At 38.2% G+C, this 16,721-nt stretch overlaps 1 protein-coding gene across 3 annotated transcripts in view; it reads left to right on the forward strand.

The window, feature by feature from the left end:
* Positions 1-16,721, forward strand: part of EXD2 (exonuclease 3'-5' domain containing 2) — a 91,047-nt gene that overhangs the window by 1,183 nt on the left and 73,143 nt on the right. The window lies entirely within an intron of this gene.

A 16,721-nucleotide genomic window follows, 5' to 3' on the forward strand; every position in this document is an offset into this window, starting at 1 on the left:
ATAATAATTTTTAAAAAAAAAAGATCGGCTGAACATGGAAGAGGTTTACCCGTCAAACAAAATTATTTACTTCTACTTTTTGTTCAGTGACAATAAGATTAATCGTACTAATAACAAATATGCAAGTGTTTCATATAAAAGTACATATTCTAGCAAACATTACTAAACAGAAACCAAATTCCATCAGAACTTGGGGAAAAAGGCAAAAAATACATAAATTTTTAAGAGAAAGAAATCAAATTCCAAAAATGTGAATTTTAATGGAATATTGTTCCCCTAAATAGGAAACTATGTGGTACTTAAAAGGTTTTATCCTCAGGATGCCTCTAATAATCCTTTGTGTTAATTCATTATAATCACCACCTGAAAATTAGTAGCAGTATACCAGCTTTATTAAAGATGTATAGCACCAAACATCCTCCTGTCATAGCAATGTCAAAATGTGTAATTAATCATTTATTTTTGTGATGATATGAGTCTCCCCACTCTGCTGTAAGTTCTCTGAGAGCAGGGACTACGTCTGTTCTGCTCAAGGGTGTATGCCTGGAGCCAGCACTTGCTGGCGCTAGTGGCCGCTTTAATACTTGCTGAATTCATGAATGAACTTAGGGAGTGGGGAGGAGTTTGAAGGGAAAGGTCGTGCTTTCCGGTTTGGATATGTTGAGTTTGACCTGTTTCATTCCAGTGGAATCCACTTGTTCCAAGGCCAGTTTTTCTGCTTACTGTTCCTTTGCTTGGCATACTCAGTCCATACGTTCAAAACCCCCTCTGACTTCTTCCAGTTAATAGGCCATCATTTACATCTATTTGCCTGGGGTGGGGGAGAGTTGTTCGAAGTGGCCTTTACTGTGGCAGTGTATAATACGCATCCTCCTCTGCCCTCTTAAGCACATACCCCCTTCTTTACAGTTTTTACTGAATTCCTGGAAAAATTGTCCCATTTACCTCAGCATAAAAATAGACCAGCATCTGGTCACATGCCAGCCCAAATCTAGGACTTTGCTGGAAACTTCCTTAACTGTTGGGTGACCAACAGTGACAGAAAGGTAGGACCACCTACTCTGTTTATATCCTACTGCTAGTCTGGCCAGATTTTTATAAGCCTGAATGAAATATCTTCCTATTCCTATAATTAAGAGTTGTCAGATAAAATGGAGGATACCCAATTTGGTATGAATTTCAGATAAACAATGAATGTGTAAGTATACCCCATGAAATATTTGAGATATACTAATTATTGTTTATTTGAAACTCGAATTGGGCATCCTGAATTTTTTATTTGCTCAATCTGGCCACCTACTTATAACCAACTTCAAAAGATCAAACTCCATGATATCAATTTGCTTTTATTAGGAATTTAACATAGTCCCTTGTGTCATTTATTGCAAACTAATAATATGGTACATAACTACATACCGCAAACTTTTTTTTTTCACCACACCTGTAACAAAACTGCAATACCACAAACATTTAATCAGCTTTGATGACCACATGAGCTTTGTCTTTTTCATATAGGCATTTATAAAGGCCAGTGTACTTAGCTTTAAAATAGCAAATGAAATTACTACTGAGTAAATTGAACCACTGCAGAGAATGTGTGGAGGAAGAGGGAGAAGGGAGAAGAGTGAAAAACTCATATTTTTCTTTCCTAAACCCAGAAACTTATGTGTATTAACATTCATACTTAGGAAGCCTTGAAACACTGATTTGGAAATTCATTCTGGAAAAACAAAGATATGGAAATTGCTTAACCCAAGAACTCTTAATTGCTTCACCATGGGTTGAATACTGGTCAAATGTAGAATTCCCAGAAATGTATTTACTCTTTGACTTCTATTTTGTTTGACTCCAATATTGCTGAAGAAAGAGTAAGGAGTCTTTAAAAACGGATTGAATGCTAAGGAAATGCTCAAACATTAGAAACTGTGTTTTTAAAATTTATTTATTTATTTTGAGACAGGGTCTGGCTCTGTCACCCAGGCTGGAGTGCAATGGTGTGATCTTTGCTCAATGCAGCCTTGACCTCCCAGGCTCCAGTGATTCTCCTACCTTAGCCTGCTGAGTAGCTGGAACTACAGGTTCACACTGCCACACTCAGATAATTTTTGTATTTTTTGTAGATGGGGTTTCTCCATGTTGTCCAGGCTGATTTCAAACTCTTGGCTCAAATGATCCTCCAGACTTCACCTCCCAAAGTACGGGGATTACAGGCATGAGCCACCTAGCCTGGCTGTTTGTTTGTTTGTTTTGTTTTTTTAACTGAGAAAATACTAAGCCCTTCTGAAACTTTTATTAAACCTCAGCATATTGAGTACCACATATGGATACCAATATGCTCAGAAATGTTTTATTCAAAATATTTTCAACTTTAAAATAAACCACTATTCATAAAAAGAGATGTTAATTCGTGCAGGGATCGATGCCTCAAATATATATATGATTTAACTGTAACATTTATTTTTAACTTTTTAAAGACAGGGTCTCTCTGTTGCCCAGGCTGCAGTGCAGTGGTAAAATCATAGCTCACAGCAGCCTGGAACTCCTGGACTCAAGTGATCCTCCCACCTCAGCCTCCTGAGTAGTTGGGACTACAGGTGTATGCCACCATGCGTGGCTAATTTTTAAAAAAATGTTTTACCATTTTGTTGCTCAGGCTGATCTTGAACTCCTGGCTTTAAGCTGTCCCCCTTGTCCTTCCAAAGTGCTGTGACTACAGGCATGAGCCACCTCGGCCTGTCAACATTTAAATTTTAAAAGGTACATTATTTATTGGTCATCTCAAATAGACAGCAGTCACTTTTAATGTTGGGGAGAAAAGAAACTGATTTACTTAAATTCGTATTCTTCAACAAGATCCATAGGACATATAGCTTTTCACTTTTTAATAACTTTATTGAGATATAATTGACATAAAATTCACCCTTTTACAGTGTACAATTCAGGGTTGTTAATATATGCACAAAGTGGTATAACCATCACCATCTAATTCCAGAACATTTCACCACTCCAAAAAAGAAACCCCATATACGTTAGCAGTCGCTCACCATTCCTCCCTCCTCTCAGCTGCTGACAACCACTTATCTAATTGCTATCTCAATGGATTTGCCTATTCTGCATTTTTTTTTTTTTTGAGAGAGTCTGGCTCTGTAGTCCAGGCTGGAGTGCAGTGGCATGATCTCAGCTCACTGCAACCTCCACCTCCCAGGTTCAAGCGATTCTCCTGCCTCAGCCTCCACAGTAGCTGGGATTACAGGTGTGCACCATGACACCCAGCTAATTTTTTATATTTTTGGTAGAGACGGGGTTTCACCACATTGGCCAGGATGGTCTCAAACTCCTGACCTCAAGTGATCCACCTGCCTCAGCCTCCCAAATTTCTGGGATTACAGGCATGAGCCACCATGCCTGGTATATTCTGCATATTTCATAGGAGTGAAATCATACAATATGTGTGGTCTTTGTAATCTGGCTTCTTTCATTTAGCATAATGTTTTCAAGGTTCATCCATGTTGTAGCATGTATCAATACTCCATTTTTTTTTAGACCAAATGATATTCCACTATATGGATATACCATATTTTGTTTATCTGTTCATTAGTTGATGGGCATTTGGGCTGCTTCCACTTTTTGGCTATTATGAATAATAATACCACTATTAATATGTGTGTACAACTTTGGGCATATGTTTTTATTTGTCTTGGGTATTTTATGTAGTAGGACAATTTTGGGGTTATATGGTAACTTTATGTTTAACTTTATGAGGAAGTGCTAAACTGTTTTGCATATCAGCTGACCATTTTACATTCCACAGGTTGTATGAGGGCTCCTATTTATTTATTTTTTTTTATTTTTATTTTTATTTATTTATTTTTTTTTTGAGACAGAGTCTCACCCTGTTGCCCAGGCTGGAGTGCAGTGGTGCAATCTTGGCTCACTGTAACCTCCACCTCCCAGGTTCAAGCAATTCTCCTGCCTCAGCCTGCTGAGTGGCTGGGATTACAGGCACGTGCCACCACGCCTGGCTAATTTTTGTATTTTTAGTAGAGACAGGGTTTTGCCATGTTGGTCAGGCTGGTCTTGAACTCCTGACCTTGTGATCCCCCTGCTTCAGCCTCTCCAAGTGCTGGGAGTATAGGCATGAGCCACCGCGCCTGGCCGAGGGTTCCAATTTTTTTACATCCTTGCCAATTATTGTTATTGTCCAACTTTTTAAATTATGACCATACTAGTAGGTGAAGGACTTTCTCATTATTGTTTGATTTGCAATTCCCTGATGTCTATTGATGTTGAGCATCTTTTCTTATGCTTATTGGCCATTTGTTTTTGTTTGTTTGTTTGAGTCGGAGTCTCGCTCTGTCACCCAGGCTGGAGTGTAGTGGTATGATCTTGGCTCACTGCAACCTCCATCTCCTGGGTTCAAGCGATTCTTGTGCCTCAGCCTCCCAAGTGGTTGGAATTATAGGTGTGTTCCACCACACCCGGATATTTTTTATATTTTCAGTAGAGATGGGGTTTCACCATGTTGCCCAGGCTGGTTTGGAACTCTTAGGCTCAAGTGATCCACTTGCCTTGGCTACCCAGAGTGCTGGATTACAGGCATGAGCTACCAAGCCCAGCCTTATTGCCATTTGTGTATCTTCTTTGGAGAAATGTCTCTTTAGACCTTTTGGCCACGTTAAAAATTGAATTGTCTTTTTATTGCTGAGTTGTAAGAGTTTTTTTACATATTCTAGATGTAAGTCCTTTATCAGATATTTGATTTGCAAATACTTTTTCCCATTCTTTGGGTTGTCTTTTCACTTTCTTGATTGTATTCATTGAAGCACAAAAGTTTTTAATTTTGATAAGCTCCAGTTATCTTGTTTTCTTATGTCACTTGTGCTTTTGGTATCAGATGCCTAATCCATGGTCAGTTTTTTTAAGGAGAAACCACTGCCTGATCCAAGGTTACAAATATTTACTTCTATATTTATTCTAAGAGTTTTATACTTTTTAGCTCTTACAGTTATGTCCATGATCCAGTTAATTTTGTGTATGGTGTGCGGTAGAGGTTCAACTTCATTATTTTGCATGTGGACATCCAGCCATCCCAGCACCACTTGTTTAGGAGATGATTCTTTCCTCCATTGAACTGCTAAATGTATAGAAATACAACAAATTTTTGTATATTGCTCTTGTACCCTGCAAACTTGCCTAACTCATTGGTTAATCTTAATTGTTTTTTATGAATTCCTTAAATGTCCTATATACCAGATCATGTCATCTGTTAATAGAAATAGTTTTACTTCTTCATTTTCAATCTGGATGTCTTCTTTCTCTTACTTAATTGACTTGGCTAGAAACTCTAGCACAATGTTGAACAGAAGTATCAAGAGCAGACATCTTGCCTTGTTTCTGATATTGAGGAAAGTTTTAGTCTTCTAGTTACCATTATTATATTAGCTTTTGATTTTACATAGATACCATTTATTAGGTTGCAGAAGTTTTCTTCAATTCCTATAGAATTTTTTTTATCTTGCAAAGGTGTTGGATTTTGTCAAGTGTTTTTTGTGTATAGAAATGAGATGATCATATGATTTTTATCCTTTATTCTATTAATATAGTACATTATGTGGATTGATTTTCATATACTAAGCCAATTTTTCATTCCTGAAATAACCCTATTTGATCATGGTGTATAATCCTTTTCGTATGTTGCTGGATTCACTTTGCTAGTATTTTGTAGAGTACATTTTGTGACTATATTCATAAGGAATTTTGGTCTATAGTGTTTGTTTCTTGTGATGTCTTTGTGTGGTTTTGGTATTAGGGTAATACTGGCCTCATAAAATGAGTTGGGAAGTCCGTCCTCTATTTTTTGCATGAGTTTGTGGAGGATTAATGTTAATTCTTTTTTAAAATTTGGTAAAATTCACAAAGGAAGCCATCTGCCCTGGGCATTTGTTTGTGGGAAATTTTTTGATTATTGATTCAATCTCTTGTTATACTTCTGTTCAGATTTTTTATTTGTTTTTATTCTGTTTTGGTAGTTTGTGTGTTTCTAGGAATTTGTCTGTTTTATCCAGGTTATCTAATTTGTTTTCATGTTCACAGTGTTCCCTTATAATCCCTTTTATTTCTGTAAGGTTAGTGGTGGTGTCACCTCTTTTATTCCTAATTTTAGTAATTTGAGTCTTCTCTCTTTTCTTGGTCAGTCTAGCTAAAGGTTTGTCAATTTTGTAGATATTTTGAAAGAACCTACTTTTGGTTTTATTGATTCTATTGTTTTTCTTTTCTCTATTTCATTTGTTTCTGCTCTGGCCTTTACTGTTTCCTTCCTCCTGCTCACTTTGGTCTTAGTCTTCTTTGTCTAATTACTTAAAATGGAATATTATGTTTACCCTAGAGTAGTATAACCATGGAAAATATCCTTCAAACATGAAGGAGAAATTCTTTCCCAGGCAAACAAAAGCTGAGGGATTTCATCAACACCAGACCTGTCCTACAAGAAATGCTAAAGGGGGCTGGGCGTGGTGGCTCATGCCTGTAATCTCAGAACTTTGGGAGGCCAAGGTGGGCAGATTGCCTGAGGTCAGGAGTTGGTGACCAGCCTGGCCAATGTGGTGAAACCCCATCTCTACTAAAAATGCAAAAATTAGCTGGGCATGGTGGCGGGCGCCTGTAATTCCAGGTACTCAGGAGGCTGAGGTAGAATTGCTTGAATCTAGGAGACGGAGGTTGCAGTGAGCCAAGATCATGCCACTGCACTCCAGCCTGGGCAACAGAGCAAGACTCTGTCTCAAAAAAACAAACAAACAAAAAAGCCAAAGAAATGCTAAAGGAGTTACTTCAAACAGAGAGAAAAGGATGATAATTAGCAACAAGTAATCACCTGAAGGTAGAAAACTCACTGGTAATGGTAAGTACACAGAAAAACACAGAGTATTATAACACTGTAACTGTGTTGTGTAAACTACCCTTATCCTAAGTACAAAGATTAAACAATGAACCAGTAAAAGTAATAACTACAATAACTTTTTGAGACATTCATAGTATAATAAGATATAAATAGAAACAACAAAAAGTTAAAAAACGGGGGGATGAAGTTAAGGCATAGAGTTTTCAGTAGTTTTCTTTTTGCTTGTTTGCTTATGCAAACAGTGTTAAGTTGTTATCATGTTAAAATAATGGGTTATAAGATAGTATTTGCAAGTCTCATGGTAACCTCAAACCAAAAAACATGCAATGCATACACACAAAAAATAAAAACAACCAGAAAACAAATACCAAAATGGCAGGAGTATGTCCTTACTTATGAATGACAACTTTGAACGTAAATGGAGTAAACTTTCCAATCAAAAGACACAGAGTGGCTGAATGGATGAAAAAACAAGACCCATTGATCTGTTGCCTACAAGAAACACAGTTCACCTATAAAGATACACTAAGGGGATGGAAAAAGATATTCCATGCCAATAGAAACCAAAAAAGAGCAGGAGGAGCCAAACTTATATCAGGCAAAATAGATTTCAAGACAAAAACTATAAGAAGAGACAAAGAAGGTCACTACATAATGACAAAGGGATTGATTCAGCTTGAGGATATAACAATTTAAATATAGATGAACCCAACACTGGAGCACCCAGATGTATACATAAATATTATTAGCGCTAAAGAGAGAAATAAGCCCCAATACAATAATAGTTGGAGACTTCAACACTCCACTTTTGGCACTGGACACATCTTCCAGACAGAACATCAACAGAGAAATATTGGACTTAATCTGCACTATAAACCAAATCTAATAGCCATTTACAGAACATTTCATCCAATATCTTCAGAATACACATTCTTTTCCTTAGCACATGTGTTATTCTTAAGGATAGACCATATGGTAGATCACAAAACAAGTCTTAAAACATTCAGAAAAACTGAAGTAAGATCAAACATCTTCCCTGACCACATTGGAATAAAACTAGAAATTAGTAACAAGAGGAATTTTGGAAACTACACAATGCATAGAAATTAAACAACATGCTCCCAAATTACTGCGGGTCAATAAAGAAATTAAGAAGGAAATTTTAAAAAGTCTGAAACTGGGCCAGGCACAGTGGTTCACACCTGTAATCCCAGCATTTTGAGAGGCCAGGGCAAGCAGATCACTTGAGGTCAGAAGTTCAAGATCAGCCTGGCCAACATAGTGAAAACCAATCTCTACTAAAAATACAAAAATTAGCTGGGCATGGTGGCAGGCACCTGTAATCCCAGCTACTCAGGAGGCTGAGGCAGGAGAATTGCTTGAACCTGGGAGGCAGAGGGTGCAGTGAGCCAAAATGAAGCCACTGCACTCCAGCCTGGGTAATGGAGTGAGACCCTGTCTCAAAAAAAAAGAAAAAAAACAATAAAAAAATTCTTCAAACCAATGATAGTAGAAACACAACATACCAAAACCTATGGGATACAGTAAAAACAGTACTAAGAGGGAAGTTACTAGCTATAAGTTCCTACATCAAAGAAGATAATAAACTTAAACAATCTAATGATGCATCTTAAAGAACTGGAAAGGCAAGAGCAAACCAAACCCAAAATTAGTAGAAGAAAAAAATAATAAAATCAGAGCAGAAATAAATGAAATTGAATGGAAGAAAACAATTCAAAAGATAATGAAACAAAAAAATGGTTTTTTGAAAAGTTGAACAAAATTGACAAACCTTTACCCACACTAAGAAAAAAAGAGGACAAGATACAAATAAATTCAGAAATGAAAAAGGAGACATTACAAATGATATTGCAGAAATTCAAAGGATCATTAATGGCTACTATGGGCAACTATATGCCAATAAATTGGAAAATCTAGAAGAAATTGACAGATTCCTAAACACACACAACCTACCAAGTCTGAACCATGAAGAAATCCAAAACCTGAACAGACCAATAACAAGTAATTAGATTAAAGTCATAATAAAAAGTCTCCCAATAAAGAAAAGCCCAGGACCCAATGACTTCACTGCTGAATTCTACCAAACATTTCAAGAAGAACTAATACCAATCCTACTTAAACTATTCCAAAAAATAGAGGAGGAGGGAATACTTCCAAATTCATTCTATGGGGCCAGTATTGCCCTGATACCAACCAGACAAAGACACATTAAAAAAGGAAAACTACAGGGCAATATCACTGATGAATATTGATGCAAAAATTCTCAACAAAATACTAGCAAACTGAATTAAACAATACATTAGAAAGATCATTCATCATGACCAAGTGGGATTTATCCCTGGGATGCAAGGATGGTTCAACATATGCAAATCAATCAGTGTGATATATCATATCAAGAGAATGAAGGATAAAAGCCATATGATCATTTCAATTGATGCTTAAAAGCATTTGATAAAATTCAACATCTTTTCATGCTAAAAACCCTCAAAAAACTGGGTATAGAAGGTACATACCTCAACATAATAAAGACCATGTATGACAGACCCACAGCTAGTGTCATACTGGATGGGGAAAAACTGAAAGGCTTTCTTCTAAGATCTGGAACACAATAAGGAGGCCTACTTTCACCACTGTTGTTCAACATAGCACTGGAAGCCCTAGCTAGAACAATCAGACAAGAGAAAGAAATCAAGGGCATCTAAATTGGAATGGAAGAAGTCAAATTATCCTTGTTTGCAGATGATATGAACTTATATTTGGAAAAACCTGCAGATGCCATGAAAAAAAACTGTTAGAACTGATACGTTCAGTAAAGTTGCAGGATGCAAAATCAACATATAAAAATCTGTAGCATTTCTATATGCCAACAGTGAACAATCTGAAAAAGAAATTTAAAAAGTAATTCAATTTACAGTAGCCACTAATAAAATTAATTACCTAGGTATTAACCAGAGAAGTGAAAGATCTCTACAATGAAAACTATAAAACACTGAAGAAAGAAATTTCAGAGGACACCAAAAAATGGAAAAATATTCCATGTTCATGGATTGGAGGAGTCAATACTGTTACTACCCAAAGCGATGTACAGATTCAATGCAATCCCTATCAAAATAAAATACCAATGACATTTTTCACAGAAATAAAAAATAATAATTCTAAAATTTGTATGGGACCACAGAAGACCCAGAATAGCCAAGGCTATCCTGAGCAAAAAGAATAAAACTGGAAGAATCACATTACCTGACTTCAAATTATACTACAGAGTGATAGTAACCAAAAGAGCATGGAACTGGGATAAAAACACATAGACCAACGGAACAGAATAGAGAACCCAGAAACAAATCCACACACCTACAGTGAACTCATTTTTGACAAAGGTGCCAAGAACATATACTGGGGAAAAGACAGTCTATTCAGTAAATAGTGCTGGGAAAACTGGATGTCTATATGCAGAAGAATGAAACTTGACCCTTGTGTCTCACTGTATACAAAAATCAAATAAAAATGGATGAAAGACTTAGATCTAAGACCTCAAATTATAAAACCTACTACAAGAGAACATTAAGGAAAATCTCCAGGCCATTGCTCTGGGCGAAAATTTCTTGAGTAATATCCCACAAGCACAGGCAACCAAAGCAAAAATGGACAAATGGGAACACATCAAGTTAAAAAGCTTCTGCACAGCAAAGGGAACAATCAATCAAGTGAAGAGATAACCTACAGAATGGGAGAAAATAATTGCAAACTACCCATCTGACAAGGGATTAATAGCCAGAATATATAGGAAGCTTAAACAACTCTGTAGGAAAAATTCTTATAATTTGATCAAAAAATAGGCAGAATATTTGAATAGACACTTCTCAAAAGACATACAGATGGCAGACAGGCATATGAAGAGGTGCTCAGCACCACTGATCATCAGAGAAATACAAATTAAAGCTACAATGATATATCATCTTACCCTAGTTAAAATGTCTTATATCCAAATGACAGGCAACAACAAATGCTGGTGAGGATGTGGAGAAAAGGAAACCTTAGTAAACTGTTGGTGAGAATGCAAATTAGTACAACTACTATGGAAAACAGTTTGGAGGGCCGGGTGTGGTGGCTCATGCCTGTAATCCCAATACTTTGGGAGGCCAAGGCAGGTGGATTTCTTGAGGCCAGGAGTTTGAGACCAGCCTGGCCAAATAGCAAAACTCCATCTCTACTAAAAATACAAAAATTAGCCAGACATGGTGGTGCACAGCTGTAAACTCAGCTACTCAGGAGGCTGAGGCACAAGAATCGCTTCAATGCAGGAGGCAGAGGTTGCAGTGAGCCAAGATTGTGCTACTGCACTCCAGCCTGGACCACAGAGTGAGACTCTGTCTCAAAAAAAAAAAAAAAGAAAAGAAAACAGTTTGGAGGTTCCTCAAAATACTAAAGGTAGAGCTAACATGTGACCCAGCAATCCCACTGCTGGATCTTTCATATACTGATTTCCTTTCTTTCCCAAAATAAAGGAAATCAGTATATGAAAGAGGTATCTGTACTCCCATGTTTGCAGCAGCACTGTTCACAATAGCTAAGATTTGGAAGCAATCTAAGTGCCCATCAACAGATAAATGGGTAAAGAAAATGTGGTACATATATACAATGGAGTACTATTCAGCCATAAAAAATGAGATCCTGTCATTTGCAATAACATGAATGGAACTGGAATCATTATGTTAAGTGAAATAAGCCAGGCACAGAAAGACAAACATCGCATGTTCTCCCTTATTTGTGGGATCTAAAAATCAAAACAGTTGAACTCATGGACATAGAAAGTAGAAGGATGGTTACCAGAGGCTGGGAAGGGTAGTAGGTGGCTGGGAGCAGGAGAGGTGGGGGTGGTTATTAGTGAGTGCAAAAAAAAATCATTAGAAAGAATGGATAAAACCTACTATTTACTAGCACAACAAGGTGACTATAGTCAATAATAATGTAATTGTACATTTTAAAATAATCCACATTTATAGATCAGGCATATGGAAATGAACTTGAAAATGTAGGTAAAACTGGCTTCATCCCACTGTAGGAGAGGCAAGTCAATTCAACTGCCACTGGACAGAATTTACTTGCATGTCTATAGATAAGAATTATTTTGCACTCTGCTGTCAGTTATTTACCATTTACAGAGTTGTAAAATACCTCACAAGCAATAAAAGGGTAGAATCAGATACCTTGGAAAGGTGTGCTCTAAAGAATGTATAGTTTTCCACTGGAAATGCCAGTTACATTTTTGCTTATTCCAAATTTCCTTACACTTCTCATCCTTGAGGTATGTGAAAATTGAGCGCATAAAAAGCTACCATTTAGGTGAGCAAAAGAGAAAATGTCTTTAAGAGAGTGCCAGATTTTAATAAAGATAAGAAATTGGGGGAAATGCTTGAGAATGGCAGGGGCTTTTGCAGGTTATGGATCATTAGTTCCAGAGAACACAGTGGAAGAATTTGGAAGGGGAGGGAAGGGAAGGTAGGATGAGGCTGGGAGAGAAGTAATGTTATAGGGAATATTATAGGCATGATAATTCATTCAGATGGCAGTTCTTGAGCCAGATGTGGTACATGCCTGTAGCTCCAGTTACTAGGGAGGCTGAGGCAGGAGGACTGCGTGGGCCCAGGAGTTCAAGACTGCAATGCATTATAATCACACCTGTGAATAGTCATTGCATTTCAACCTGGGCAATGTAGTGAGACTTCATCGCTTTAAAAAAAGAAAAAAGAGGCTGGGTGCGGTGGCTCATGCCTGTAATCCCAGCACTTTGGGAGGCTGAGGCGGGTGGATCATTTGAGGTCAGGAGTTCAAGACCAGCCTGGTGGCCAATGTGGTGAAACCCCATCTCTACTAAAAATACAAAAATTAGCTGGGTGAGGTGGCACACACCTGTAATCCCAGCTACTCAGGAGACTGAGGGAGGAGAATCACTTGAACCCGGGAGGCAGAGGTTGCAGTGAGCCAAGATTGCACCACTGCACTCCAGCCTGGGCGACAGAGCATGACTCCATTTCAAAAAAAAAAAAAAAAAAAAGAAGAAGAAGAAGCAAAAAGAATGGCGCTTCTCAATTGGGGAAGGATGTTGCCCCTCTTCACCTCTCCTTCAAGGTTGTCATATAAGACATAAACCAACCAGTTACATTTGGAATAAAGAAGTTTTTGGCTGGGTGCGGTGGCTCACGCCTGTAATCCCAGCATTTCGGGAGGCCAAGGCGGATGGATCACCTGAGGTTAGGGGTTCAAGACCAGCCTGGCCAAAATCGCAAAACCCCGTCTCTACTAAAAATACAAAAATTAGCCTGGTGTGGTAGTGAGCACCTATAATCCCGACTACTCGGGAGGCTGAGACAGAGGGAATTGCTTAAAACCTAGGAGGCGGAGGTTGCAGTGAGCTGAGATCACACCACTGCACTCCAGCCTGGGCGACAGAGCAAGATTCAGTCTCAAAAATAATAATAATAATAATTTTCTGTAAATGTGTTCTGATTTTTTGTTTTTACTTTGTTAAATCTGGCATTCCTAACCTAAGGGAACATTTGTCAATGTCTGGAGACACTTTTTGGTTGTCAAAACTGTGTATAGGAGGGGGTGCTGCTACTGGCATCTAGTGCGTTTAGGCCTAAAATGCTGCTAAATATCTTACAATGCACTGGAAAACTCCTCACAAGAAAAGATTCTCCAGCTCAAAGTGTACATAGTGCCCAGGTTGAGAAACCCTGCATTCGAACAATGATCTCTACATTATTGAATCACAAACTTTCCTTTAAATATTTTTCAACATGCACCCTAAGTTATTCATACATTAGAAGCATGTAATACAGTCCTAATATGTTGTGTACCTTTTAAAATGACAAAAATGTTTTAAAGTTAAAGGACAAAATGATGATGATGCCGAAATAAACACAGTATTTTAAAATATAACATTTTGTGTATGATGGCCCTGTCCTGCCCTACAAGCCAGGCCCTACTTTGGGAATAGGCGTCATCCATTGACTTGGGGTGGCAGGGCCCAGTGGTCTGCTTCTAATTAGATTTCTTTGTCTGACACCTACTTTGGAGTCCATAGGTGTTTGTCAAGCCAAATACCTGTTTTCCGTACTTCTCAAACTTGTGGAAGAGGCCTCAGGCACTTATCTCCTCAGGTTTCTCTAATCCAAGTATTCTTTGGCCCTGCTGGAGCCCTGGAGGGTCCTGTAGATCCAGCTGGAACTGGCCAGAACAGGCTTACTGAGGACTGTGTAGCCTTCAGTGTCGGAGGTTCATTTTCCTGGCCCCCAAAATCCTCTAGTGGCTATCAGTGCAGTCTAACCCTGGCCTGACTGTCCCTCCAGCCTGGTACCATTTTACCCCACCCACACTCACTCTGCCCCCAGTATATCCTGAGGCCTCAGACCTAGCCTTCCTTCCTCTGTACAGAAAGCCTCTTCTCCACTCACCCGAACTGGGACACCATTGTATGGACCCACCTGAAGTGTTCCAGAGAAGACCACCTGTACTGATTGACAGATCTAAGAGAAGTGAACAGCTTTCCCACTGGAGGGTGATGCCACCTGGGCTGGTTCTAGTTAAAAGCCGGTGGCCTCGTGTTTGCTAGCAGCATGGGGTCACATGGAACTGACAGAGAAAGACTCCTATGGCCATTTTGGCCCCCTTCCCTGCCAGCGCGTGGCAAGAGAGCCCCTAGTATAAATGTAAGTGCATCTGCATGTGTGTTGGTGTGTGTGTGTTTGTTGCATTATGTTTATTTTATTATTTATTTTTTAAGAGACAGGTTCTTGCTGTGTTGCTCAGGCTGCTGCAGAACTCCTGGCCTCAAGTGATTCTTCCATCTCAGCCTCCTGAATAGCTGGTATTACAGGTGCCAGCCACCCTGCCTGGCTATATTTTATACATATATTTGTGTATATTACTTTATATATACATATATGTAATTATATAGTATATATATTTATTTGTGTGTGTGTGAATATATAGATAGATGTATGTGTGAAACATATTTATATACACACATACACACATATATATATGTTTCCTTCTTGCCTGCATGAAGAACCACCACCACAGACTGGCAGACAGTGCTACAACATTGTGTGTAAAATCATCTATATTCTAATTTTTATTTCTATGTTGATGCATATATTTGTTACCTGTTTCTTTAAATACTTAAAATATACACACTTATGGATGCATATAAAAATTACGTTTATTATCTGTACAAAGAAAACCCTCTTTTTCTAAGACAGAGTCTCACTCTGTCGCCCAGGCTGGAGTGCAGTGGCGTGATCTCGACTCACTGTAACCTCTGTCTGATGGGTTCAAGCAATTCTCCTGCCTCAGCCCCCTGAGTAACTGAGATTACAGGTGTGTGCCACGATGCCCAGCTGCTTTTTGTATTTTTAGTAGAGACCGGGTTTCTCCATGTTGCCCAGGCTGGTCTTGAACTCCTGACCTCAGGTTATCTGCCTGCCTCAGCTTCCCAAAGTGCTGGGATTACAGGCGTGAGCCACCTGCCCAGCCTAAGAAAACCTTTTTTTTTTTTTCTGCTCTTACTAATTTATTTTTAAGAGCAACTTTATTGACCCTGCTTTATTTCTGAAATCGTGGTTTAGCACATTACGATATTATAATTTGCGGCCGGGCGCAGTGGTTCATGCCTGTAATCCCAGCACTTTGGGAGGCCGAGGCAGGTGGATCACTTGAGGTTAGGAGTTCAAGACCAGCCTGGGCAACATGGTGAAACCCCGTCTCTACTAAAAATACAAAAAATTAGCTGGGTGTGGTGGCACGTGCCTGTAATCCCAGCTACTCATGAAGCTGAGGCTGGAGAATTGCTTGAACCTGGGAGGTAGACGTTGCAGTGAGCCAAGATCGCACAACTGCACTCCAGCCTGGACAACAGAGTGAGACTCAATCTCAGTAATAATAACAATAATTTCAAAGGCGTGTTTCTATGATCTGTTTAGTTTATTACTTGGTTTTGATGGAAATAAACCTGACAAAAATATGAACTCTAAATTGAGGAATTATTGTCTAGGCTTACTCAACAATGAAATTAGTTTTTCAATTTCATTCACCAATTTGTGAAGGTTTTTACTGAAATTCACCTAATTTTTATCCTCCATGATAGTCAGCTGTCTTTGCAATTAATCAGAAAACACTATATTTTTATATATGAGCATTTCTATAAGTTACATACTTATATAATTTTTAGCAAAAAAGTCACACCAAAATGGAAACGCTTCCAAATATAATTTTTTGAAATACTCTTTTGCAATAGCTTTCCCAAAAAGCAATTGTTTCCCCACTTGTCAAATTATCAACCCTACCTTAAAGAAATGGAATTTTAAAATATCGCTTATTAGTATCTGTAAATAGCATACTACTGACAGCCACCTTATTATCATCAAAAAAGGCAACACAGTTTGAATGCTTGTCTTTTTGTCAAAGAAAAGTGCAAGTTATTTATAGATTCTATTTTTAATACTCTGACAAGAAAGACCAAGCAAACCTCTGAGTGAAGTCAAACATCTTCATCATCAATCACCATTTCATCATAGACTACTGTATTATAGATTCTGCTACGTAAAAGTCTTTTTTCTACAAAATTAGCATATTGATGTCATCCCTTAGGCACAAAAAATATAATATGGGGAAGCACCACTATCATTCCATCTGTGCTGTGGAACTCCTATGTCTCTCTCAAGATATTGAAATGACTCATAACCAGCTGGCATCCAGACCAAATAAGGATGCCAGTGTCTATCTGCATATTAAATACTAG

The sequence above is a fragment of the Pongo pygmaeus genome, chromosome 15, assembly GCF_028885625.2.
Source record: "Pongo pygmaeus isolate AG05252 chromosome 15, NHGRI_mPonPyg2-v2.0_pri, whole genome shotgun sequence".
NCBI lineage: Eukaryota > Metazoa > Chordata > Mammalia > Primates > Hominidae > Pongo > Pongo pygmaeus.